Source organism: Pecten maximus, chromosome 12 (genome assembly GCF_902652985.1).
Source record: "Pecten maximus chromosome 12, xPecMax1.1, whole genome shotgun sequence".
In the NCBI taxonomy this organism is placed as follows: Eukaryota; Metazoa; Mollusca; class Bivalvia; order Pectinida; family Pectinidae; genus Pecten; species Pecten maximus.
Window position 1 is genome coordinate 7,599,330 of NC_047026.1, and position 12,133 is coordinate 7,611,462.

Consider the following 12,133-nt stretch of genomic DNA (forward strand, 5'->3'; position numbering starts at 1 on the left):
ACATTAACCACTTAAAGCCTACCTATGGAGGTATCTGTAATGGATAATAAGTGTAGGACCAGACAGGATATCCTGGTCATTACAAATCAAAACTTAGCCAATATTACCTACCCAAACAGTTGTGTTTGTGAGCTTTCAAAATGTCTGCTTACTTTAATTTGTCAAGCAAGAAAGTTTCATGACAAACGTTGCTTACTTTAATTTGTCAAGCAAGAAATTTTCATGAGAAATGTTGCCTACTTTAATTTGTCAAGCAAGAAAGTTTCATGACAAACGCTGCTTACCTTAATTTGTCAAGCAAGAAAGTTTCATGAGTCTTTTTGGCATTGGGACGAAATTGTGATATCTTCTATCAGAAATTCACTAAAACTACAGGCACTCTGAGGCAAAGGTAATTACATATGATAATATTTTGAAAGCTATGAATTAACACTTTCTTCCCATCGCCAAATACTGATTTTTAAAATTTTCATCTGGGCTCCGTTTTTGCATTCACTCTTCAACATCATATGAGGACGGGTGTCAAGGAGACACCAACATCATATGAGGATGGGTGTCAAGGAGACACCAACATCAGATGAGGACGGGCGTCGAGGAGATACCAACATCATATGAGGATGGGTGTCAAGGAGACACCAACATCATATGAGGATGGGTGACAAGAAGACACCAACATCATATGAGGACGGGTGTCGAGGAGACACCAACATCATATGAGGATGGGTGTCAAGGAGACACCAACATCATATGAGGATGGGTGTCAAGGAGACACCAACATCATATGAGGATGGGTGTCAAGAAGATACCAACATCATATGAGGATGGGTGTCAAGGAGACACCAACATCATATGAGGATGGGTGTCAAGGAGACACCAACATCATATGAGGACGGGTGTCAAGGAGACACCAACATCATATGAGGACGGGTGTCAAGGAGACACCAACATCATATGAGGATGGGTGTCAAGGAGACACCAACATCATATGAGGACGGGTGTCGAGGAGACACCAACATCATATGAGGACGGGTGTCGAGGAGACACCAACATCATATGAGGATGGGTGTCAAGAAGATACCAACATCATATGAGGATGGGTGTCGAGAAGACACCAACATCATATGAGGACGGGTGTCGAGGAGACACCAACATCGTATGAGGACGAGTGTGAAGGAGACACCAACATCATATGAGGACGGGTGTGAAGGAGACACCAACATCATATGAGGACGGGTGTGAAGGAGACACCAACATCATATGAGGACGAGTGTCGAGGAGACACCAACATCATATGAGGACGGGTGTCGAGGAGAAACCAACATCATATGAGGACGGGTGTCGAGGAGACACCAACATCATATGAGGACGGGTGTCGAGGAGACACCAACATCATATGAGGACGGGTGTCAAGGAGACACCAACATCATATGAGGACGGGTGTCAAGGAGACACCAACATCATATGAGGACGGGTGTCTAGGAGACACCAACATCATATGAGGATGGGTGTCAAGGAGACACCAACATCATATGAAAACAGCTTTCAAGAAGGCACCAACATCATATGAGGACGGGTGTCAAGGAGACCCCAACATCATATGAAAACAGCTTTCAAGAAGGCACCAACATCATATGAGGACGGGTGTCAAGGAGACACCAACATCATATGAGGACGGGCGTCGAGGAGACACCAACATCATATGAGGACGGGTGTCAAGGAAACACCAACATCATATGAGGACGGGTGTCTAGGAGACACCAACATCATATGAGGACGGGTGTCGAGGAGACACCAACATCATATGAGGACGGGTGTCTAGGAGACACCAACATCATATGAGGACGGGTGTCAAGGAGACACCAACATCATATGAGGACGGGTGTCAAGGAGACACCAACATCATATGAGGACGGGTGTCGAGGAGACACCAACATCATATGAGGACGGGTGTCGAGGAGACACCAACATCATATGAGGACGGGTGTCAAGAAGACACCAACATCATATGAGGACGGGTGTCGAGGAGACACCAACATCATATGAGGACGGGTGTCGAGGAGACACCAACATCATATGAGGACGGGTGTCGAGGAGACACCAACATCATATGAGGACGGGTGTTAAGGAGACAACAACATCATATGAGGACGGGTGTCTAGGAGACACCAACATCATATGAGGACGGGTGTCGAGGAGACACTTATAGATAAAAACAAAGCATAGAAAGACAGAGAAGTGAGGAAGAAATGTAAGATTTAAGATCCTAAGTGTTGCATTATGGACAGAAGATTATTTTGGTCTTTTCAATGTCCCCTTAATACAGGACACAGAATAAAATCCCTGATTCTTCAGGGGGCCGACTTTAAGTTGCTTTCTAAGATTAACATGTAGGGGGATACAGTCGATCAGTTCAGGGGACATTGGAAAAACAACAGGGGGCCCCCACAATTAGCTATATTCGCCCCTTACAACATGCATTCATATACAGCGAACCTTGTTCTAGGGCTCTCCAGTACTAGTGATTGTCCCTAGAAAAGAAGACATTGGCCCCTTCAAATAGTCACGTCCTACAACATGCAGTGTGATATACAGCAGACATATTTTATTACTTATATATTACTTTTCCTGCATAGGTTGATAAGGTTTATAGAAATGCTACCAATTGTAATAAAGAGACCAATTGAAACGCCAGGGAAGAGATCTGGGGACCAACACAAACTTACACTGATTAATAAAACTATACAAAATATTGACAGTCATAGAAAAATAGAACCATTCCACTTAACAAAAATGATGAAATATTGTCCGTGAAATAATGTTCAATGTGATACAATGTTTATACATTGTGAAAACATTCCTAATCTGTGGGATATTTATAGAAAAATAGACACACTTTGTCAATTGTTTGTTTGTTTTTATTTAATGTCCTACTAACAGCCAGGGTCATTTAAGGACGTGCCGGGTTTTGAAGGTGGAGGAAAGTTGAAGTACCAGAGAAAAACCACCAGCCTACGGTCAGTACCTGGTAACTGCCCCACGTAGGTTTCGAACTCGCAACCCAGAGGTGGAGGGCTTAACCACTCGGCCACATACCGCGCCCCCCTTGTCACCAATAGCACTCATATGGGCGATACATAAAATATATACTGTCTGGAAGTAAATTAAATTTCAGTAATGTTAAAACATTTGAAAAATTAAGTTGAACTTCAGTAATTATACACTTACCTCTTCAAATGGATGCATAATGACTGATATCTTTTTTCATCCTCCACAAACCATAAAGACGAAAGCCATTGATAACTAAACAGGATTTACGAGCAATCTTAATGTATCTTATCAGAGCATTACCACATCTTCAGTACAGACCATCTTGTCAGACATACGTAAACTTGTGTAATAAACAGTTCTATACAATATATTCCTGTGTATACATTGTATATATACTCAAATAGTTAATCTCCTTTTGAAATCTGAACATGTCAATTAAAAAAAAAAATTCTGAGAAAAATACACCCACATAGCCAATGTCGTCCTGTAGAACTCATGATATGGGTATTATAAATAGATTTGGAAATTACATTATTTGGAATTGGCATATATACTTCACAAGAATTAATAGGTTTCTGCATCAACCATACAAATAAAGATCTAGATATAATCTTTATGAATTTTAACAGCTCACAATTGCATTTATGTTATTTTTTGTACATATACAGCTGCTTTTCCAGTAACCCGCAGCACATATCCAGGAATTTTACTTTCATTTTTTCTTTTTTTCTTTTTCTTTTTTTACAGCATCTGGTCGAATAAATTTCAAAATATAACAAGGTTATCCTGGGGCAAAACAATATATGCCTGTCGAGGGCCTTATATTGTTATAGCTATCGTGCATCGAAACAAGATTTGCATCATCTTACACATCTTCGCTAGCCATTAGGCTTCTGATTACGTTACACTCCACGAACCCTTGGCAGATATAGTCGTGTTTAAACTGTAACACCCTTGAAACCAAGGGCATCCAATCATATCGCGTTTTACATTCAGGCTTGGTTTCCCAGTAAACAAAAATTGCGGCGTCCAGTACACAGCTACCTTGTCATATATGTTATGGCATTTTACCTAAATACAGACGTACAATATTTGGGAAAACATTCGCAGTGTTCAATCAATTGTTAAAAGTTATTGAAAAAATGGCACAAGCCTCCATGTGTGTTTATAAACATCACCGATGAAGTACATCGGTAACGTATACGTAACGCTCATTTTGATAGGTCGAAAATTTCATGCGTAGAGGGGTGGTAATTTTGAATCTTCACTAGAGGACCAGAACTGACGACTATAACTGCCAAGGGTTTGTGGAGTGTAACGTAATCAGAAGCCTTGGCTAGCAAAGATGCACCTAACATCGTTTGAGTTGTTAGGTGGCAAGCTAAAACCCTCACCTTTCATGACAGTCGATGTTTAATTTTCAAACAGTTTCAGAAATACAAGTAATCAGGAACTCCAACTCATTCAACCATAACACAACTTTATATCATGATATAAAAGCCTGCCAAGATTCAAAGTAGTCAGCCAAAAAATGTATGAGAAGATCCCTGGACAAAAATCAAATACTGAAAAAAACAACAATAACTTTTGCAAATATGGTTGAATTCTTATAATAACTTGAGTCTTGTTTATAGTCTTCTTGTTTGTAGTGATGGCCAATTTAAGTTGTCTAGCATGTCTTGTACTGAGCTTGTGTTGTGGTATCTGTTTTGTAGTATCATGCTGCTCTGAATTGTATCTTTTGTAACTGGTTAATTTGACTTGTGTTGTGAGGGTCCCATATGGAGGAGCAGTATTCCAGTTTGGGTCTAACAATGGCCTTGTATGCATGTTCTTTGATGTGTTGTGAGTTTATTTTTAGGTTCCATTTCAAAAATCCTAGTAATTTGTTTGCGTTTGATGTGATGTTGTTTATATGCGTGTCCCATTTAAGGTTGTTCTGTAAAGTTATGCCTAAGTACTTGCTTGAATCTACTTGTTGTAATGTATCAAAACGCCTTTCAGGGAAACAAAAATATACATCATGATTATAATGAATTAAAGTTTCAAAGAAATCAGTCAAATAATGCAGGAGGAGATCTCTGGACAAACAAGACTTTATGCCAGAAGGAAGATGCGCAATGCCATACTAAAATAAACTCCTGTCAAATTTGATTGTCATATATATAAGAATAAATTGTGAATCTCAACTAAAATAAACCCATGCATTCGTACAGTTTGGCCCCAGAAAAAAAACAAGGGGTCACCAGAACTCCCAATTAAAGACAATCAATACATACTCTTTCAGTCTTCATGCATATATGCACTCTAGTTGTCAATTTTTTTTTTACCAAAAAACAAATAAGTAATCATTTTCAAGATATGCGCCTATTTCATTTTTTCAAACATTTCTAACATTTTTTACGAAACAAAAATATTTACATGAATGATATCTCTCTTGGAGTCTAGGATAGTGCAGCCATCTTCAAATGACCTTACCAGATAACCTTAGATGTTGAAAGGACGAACAGAAATGTGTGAAAGTTGACAGAGTTATCTCCCCTTCACCAATACAAACTGTCAATACATCCATAATTACCAACCTTGGCAGCTGGGTTTAAGGAGAAATATCAAGGACTTTACTAGAACAGTAACATTAAAACAGGCAAATATCTCATAAATAACATACAGTAAAATTTCCAAGGACTGTGAGATTTTTTTGCTAACTTAGCTTGCAACACCAGACATATTTTGATTATTTCTAGGGTGAAGGATGAAATAACGAAAAGTGATCCAGATAACACATGTTATAAAGCCAAATTATTAATCATCTGTCTCCAGTAAAACACATACAGGTATACATTGCTGATGGTGTGAGGATATGGTAACACTGCCACATCACAACTGCTTCAGGGACATAAGAGTTATGCCCCTTTGTATTTCAACAAGCATATTTACATATCTATCCAAAAAAGCTGAATTGGATAAAAAAAAACATTGAAGTGAAGGAGTCGGATTTTTAACCCAAAACATGAAACAGTATGTATTTTGATTATATACTTTTAGTATACGTACGATATAGATATATTAGAGACATTTAACGGTTCACTGATGAACCTATTACATCTCTATGTAACCACTACTTCATGGATGAATGAACTAGACAGGTATTTAAGGTTTCAATCACAGCCGATCACCAGGTCTAATAATTACAACTACCTGAGTGTTGATCTTACCATTAAATGTATTGATCTGATAGGCGATTAATTGGGCATAAACAAACACAATAATCGAAAGTTGACATACACTAAAGCACAGACTTATATAAGCTATACAATTACATTGATCGGCAGCTGTTGTTTTGCCATAGAAAATTTCTCCCATGTCTATTATTCCAGTCTCTTACAAGAATTCACATGATTTAAAGTTAATTTAGAACATTGCTTCTTTGTCAAATCTGGACCATGACCATGCTTATGTTATTTTCTCTTTGGGGTCATGCAGTCGAGTGGATGCTAAGTAAATTCCTTATACATGTTGTCTTGTCTTTTTGTGCATTGTGGTAACCAGGTACATTACAGGTGGTTATTAGGTATAGATGGTAAAATGGTACGAATAGTTATCTTGATACAGATGGTAACCAGGTACAGGTGGTTACTATATGCAGGTGATAACTTAGTACATGTTGATACTAGTAACAGATGGTTATCCTATATATGGGTGGTTACTAAGTACAGGCAGTAACTAGAACTGTCGCCAGGATGGCTGACTAATACCCCCGCAATCTGCACGAGTCAATGGTGAATTGGAACTGTTAATTAGAGGCTAACTAATTATAAGATAGCCCAGTAATATAGTGACCAGTTGCCATAGAAATCATAATTTTGAAAAAGAAAGAAAGTGGCATACACATCTACATATGGTCCTCTATATTTGTGTGAAGTTTCATTGAAATTGGCCATTTAGTTTAGGAGGAGTTGTCCAGACAAACTTAAACTTTAAGTTATGGTTCTTATCGGAAAACCTGTTTATAGTGACCAGTTACCATAGCAACCATAATTTTGTGAAAAATAAAGTGGCATGCACATCTACAAATGGTCCTCTATATTTGTGTGAAGTTTCATTGAAACCGGCCCTTCGGTTTAGGAGGAGTTGTCCGGACAATCTTAAAGTTATGGTTCTTATCAGAAAACCCGTTTATAGTGACCAGTTGCCATAGCAACCATAATTTTGAAAAAAAAAGAAATTGGCATGCACATCTACATATGGTCCTCTATATTTGTGTGAAGTTTCATTGAAATTGGCCATTTAGTTTAGGAGGAGTTGTCCAGACAAACTTAAAGTTATGGTTCTTATCGGAAAACCTGTTTATAGTGACCAGTTGCCATAGCAACCATAATTTTGAAAGAAAAGAAAGTGGCATGCACATCTACACATGGTCCTCTATATTTGTGTGAAGTTTCTTTGAAATTGGCCCTTCAGTTTAGGAGGAGTTGTCCGGACAAACTTAAAATTATGGTTCTTATCAGAAAACCTGTTTATAGTGACCTGTTGCCATAGCAAAAATAGTTTTGAGAAAAATAAAGTGGCATGCACATCTACACATGATCATTAATATTTGTGTGAAGTTTCATCGGAATTGGCCCATCGGTTTAGGAGGAGTTGTCCGGACAAAATGCGCCTACAGACAGACGGACGGACAACCTGATTCCAGTATACCCCCCTAACTTTGTTGCGGGGGTATAATTACCAGGTACAGGTGGTTACTAGGTACAGGTGGTTACAAGGTACAGGTGGTTACAATGTACAGGTGGTTATCATGTATGGTTGGTTACAATGTACAGGTGGTTACCAGGTACGGGTGGTTACAATGTACAGGTGGTTACTAGATACAGGTGGTTACCAGGTACAGGTGGTCACAATGTACAAGTTGTTACTAGATACAGGTGGTTACCAGGTACAGTACAGGTAGTTACCAGGTACAGGTGGTTACCAGGTACATGTGGTTACCAGGTACAGGTGGTTTCCAGGTACAGGTGGTTACCAGGTACAGTACAGGTGGTTACCATGTACATGTGGTTACCAGGTACAGGTGGCTACCAGGTACAGGTGGTTACCAGGTACAAGTAGTTACCAGGTACAGGTAGTTACCAGGTACAGTACATGTAGTTTTCAGGTACAGGTGGCTACCAAGGACAAGTGGTTACCAGGTACAGGTGGTTACCAAGGACAAGTGGTTACTGGATGTAAGTGGTAACCATGTACAGTACCTGTACAAGTAGTTATAATTACCAGGTACAGGTGGTTATATACCAGATGGTAAAGGTGGAACAAGTTACAGGTGATCATGATTGCACTTGTTTTCCAGGAGCAGGCTAGGTACAGCAATATCACAGCCAGCATGCACACATGTACCGAGGTTTGTGTAATACTTTTACATCTGTTTGAGATCATCCCAATCACCACGCAGAGAAATATTTTATAGCCAAAAGAGATAGCCCATTACACAATGTGTTTTACACTATTAATATACCAACTCTGTTTTGAGGCCATTTTCCAGTCTTTTCTAGTATTACTCTGGTAATCTCTTATCTACATACCATCACAACAGAAGTACATCCCTTACAGTTATACTTCCCAGCATTTCTATTTTAATTGGATTGTATAAAAATATCCAATTTTATATTACTCTAAGATACTTCCCCTCTCAATTAATTTATTCCCCTATTTTGATGTTGTGTATTAGTATAATTCCTTGATAGCTAGAGTATAGCATTACTTAGAGAAGTTTTGACTGGAACTACATTGAAAGTAATCATTTCCAATACTCAAATTTTGAAAATGAATTCTGTAAAATATCTACAGCAAAATATGCATTTTTTTTATTAAATACTTTTAAAGAAAATGACTTCATTGTGATGATAACATTATAGATCTTGGTGCTACTCCTTAAACAAATTCCATCTATAGTTCAACAATAATCTCTCTTATATCTACTCAATGTTCACCTTGTTCACAAGGACTTTGGACTGCTTATCTATGCTTGTCTTTTGTTAGCAAATAGAGCTATAATCTTATACAGTTAGTGAAGGTGGATATATGATATCATGTGAAAAATCTTAAAATTGCTGATATCATTGAATGATTAAATTTAGAAAAAGAAATTATTAGACATCGAAGAAAATAAAAAAAATGATATATATAAATGTCCCTTAGTGTTTGTAGTAAAAGATTTTGGGTATTAAATGTGAAATTAGGAGAATATACTCACATTGATATTATGTGACACATTTCATCAAACCAGTAGATCAAGATTTCCAGGGATTGGGAATTAAGACTGAGTCTAGGTATATACGGGCCATTTAAACCTGTTTAAAAAGTCATAATGGGACATTTTCTAGGATTTTTGCCTTTTTAAGACTTTCAAATTTCTAGGGGTCATCAGAATTTGTTTGGCCCTTGGCCTCTGTTCTTCCAAACCTATGGATTTGCACCAATATTGTTTTTATATACCCTGCACATATATATAATGAAATATTTTAAGAATATCATATCAAACAAACATTCTTACATTTGATAGATTCTGCAAAAATGTGTTTTATGTAAATTTTGATGTATCTATATAGCTACACTGGATGTAATTATCTCAATATCCATAGTTCTGCTACATTTTCTCCTTTTATAAAGTTTTCAACCTCAAAAACACACACAAGACCCTTAAGGTCCTACTATACCACCTCTGCAGGTATTTTGTAATAACAGCCCAGTCCAATTTCACTACATACATGTTATAATGAATTAGTTAGTTTAAACAATATTCTTATTCATTTATCAAAATACTCAATACTTATACAAATATTTTTTATGGTATGGAAAAACAAGCTTAGAGCTTACATCCATTCCTTTCCCATAATGAATGAGATATATATATATATATTTACTTGACACAAAAGTTAATTACATTCATTTTTGGTGAGCAAAAAAAATATAATTATATCACTAATTAACATCTTCATGTATATTTCAGTGAAAAAACATAGTCATTGTCCATAAGGTGATACAATTATTTTATGGTACATATTGCAATGATTGAAAAAAAACAGCAAATATAATTATACAGCATTCTATTGTGTGATAATATAAAGTCTGCTGACTAATGTACATGTGGTGCCCTTTATTTATAGAATATTACATTAGTTTACCAATCAATTGCAGTCAGATAAGAATGTATCACTGAATTCATAACTACGACAAAATACTGAAATCACAAGCAAAATTAAAACCCACGTGTGCATGCATAAATGCACGTACATTTCGAAATCGGTCTGCTGTCAGTGCTATTGGGCCAATTTTACTATTTTAAGATGTTAAAATGCCTACTTACAGAGTTTCTGTCGACAGGTTTTTTGTGATATTCCCGTTTACTTGCTGGGAGGGCATCATCTTTGGACAAGGACATACTCATTCACATAAATGAAGGTCGGGGATAGGGAGCTTCCCAATGAGTTGTCTACTTGTCGACTGTTGTTTATCATTAACATCATGGTTATAATACACATGTAGGAGTACGGACAGAAAATTCCGGAAATCACCTGTAATCAACAGATTGTTTCCACGTTTTTTTTTTTAACTTTCACATTTTATATAGAATTTATCTATGGTGATGACAGGTTATTCAAAGAAATAAAATATAGGTCTGAATAAATTTAAGATCTGCAATATACAATATTTTGAAAGTAAATAGTTTTTTTTTCACTCACTAAAATAATGTTTGGGCTATCATATTAATCAAATGCGATATAAAATTTATTTTCTAGTCAAAATAAATGTTTGTTTACATTATAGGTGGAACATGGATTCAATGTGTGTCGACAGATACCTGTTATCATTTAACATTTTGAGATTTCTTTCTTTCTTTCTTTCTTTCTTTCTTTCTAGTATTTTACAAGTCTCGGTGTCTGGACCACTTATTCTTCTATATGATGTACCAATTGTAACAGGCGCGCGAACGTACATTTACAAACAGTACTGTAGACTAGCCTTGTAGCTGTACGGCAAGGCATGTCTACACTTTCATCCGGACAAATTTTTACGGATACAGATTGGAAACACGTGGTTTTACTCCGGGTACCCCGCGTTTTCACCCACGGAAAGACTCCTTTCATGCTTCAATTCGATCTAACAAGAGACATTATTGAAATATAAGATGGTATAGATAAAATTTACATTTTAACGGAAATTTTAGCACCTTTGACATTCGTGAATAAAAAAAAACCCCAAAAAACCCGGACTTTCTTTATTTCATGATATTTTATTTCACCATACACATCTAATAAATAGAGAAATGGTGGTGGTTGGAATTACTGTGTAGTATTCTTGAAAATATTTAATCCAGACCGATAAGTGATATTCTGACGAAAACTTTTTTTTCAATGTTTACATCAGCAAAATATTATTGCAAATGCTTGCAAGACAATGTTATAACGCCATAAATTTGTTTGACATAATTTTAAAAGTATGTTAAAATGTTCTTTTTAATTTTCTCAAAATAGATGTGATGGTGGATTGTTCAAATCGCTCTATGTGCGTCCGTCCGTCCGTTACCTTGTTATCACTGTTTCTCAGAAAGTACCCAATGGACCTTTCTCAAATCTCATTTGTGGGTCCCCTAATCCATAGTTTTGCATGCTATATTTTTCAACTGATATAAAAACAAAATGGCCCACACGTGACAATTTTGAATTCTGACATTTGAAGCCTGTTAATACTGCTATTTCTCAGAAGGTACTGAATGAATCTTATAAATTTTCAGACTGAAAATCAATGGCCGACAGGCGGCCATTTGGAACTTTTTACAAATGAAGTTTCTTGCTGACGGTATTGAATGGACTCTTAAAGGTCATGTATGTAGGTTTCTTTTGGCCCCTAGCTGAGATTGGTGGGAAAACGACATGGCCGACTAGTCACTTATGCCTGATTTTCAAGTTTATATATATAGATATGTAAGTATAAAATCACAAATTCTGAGAAATTAATCAATGAATATTCAATTTTTAATTTTGAATATTATATATATATATATATAAGTTACAGTTGCTGTTTTTTC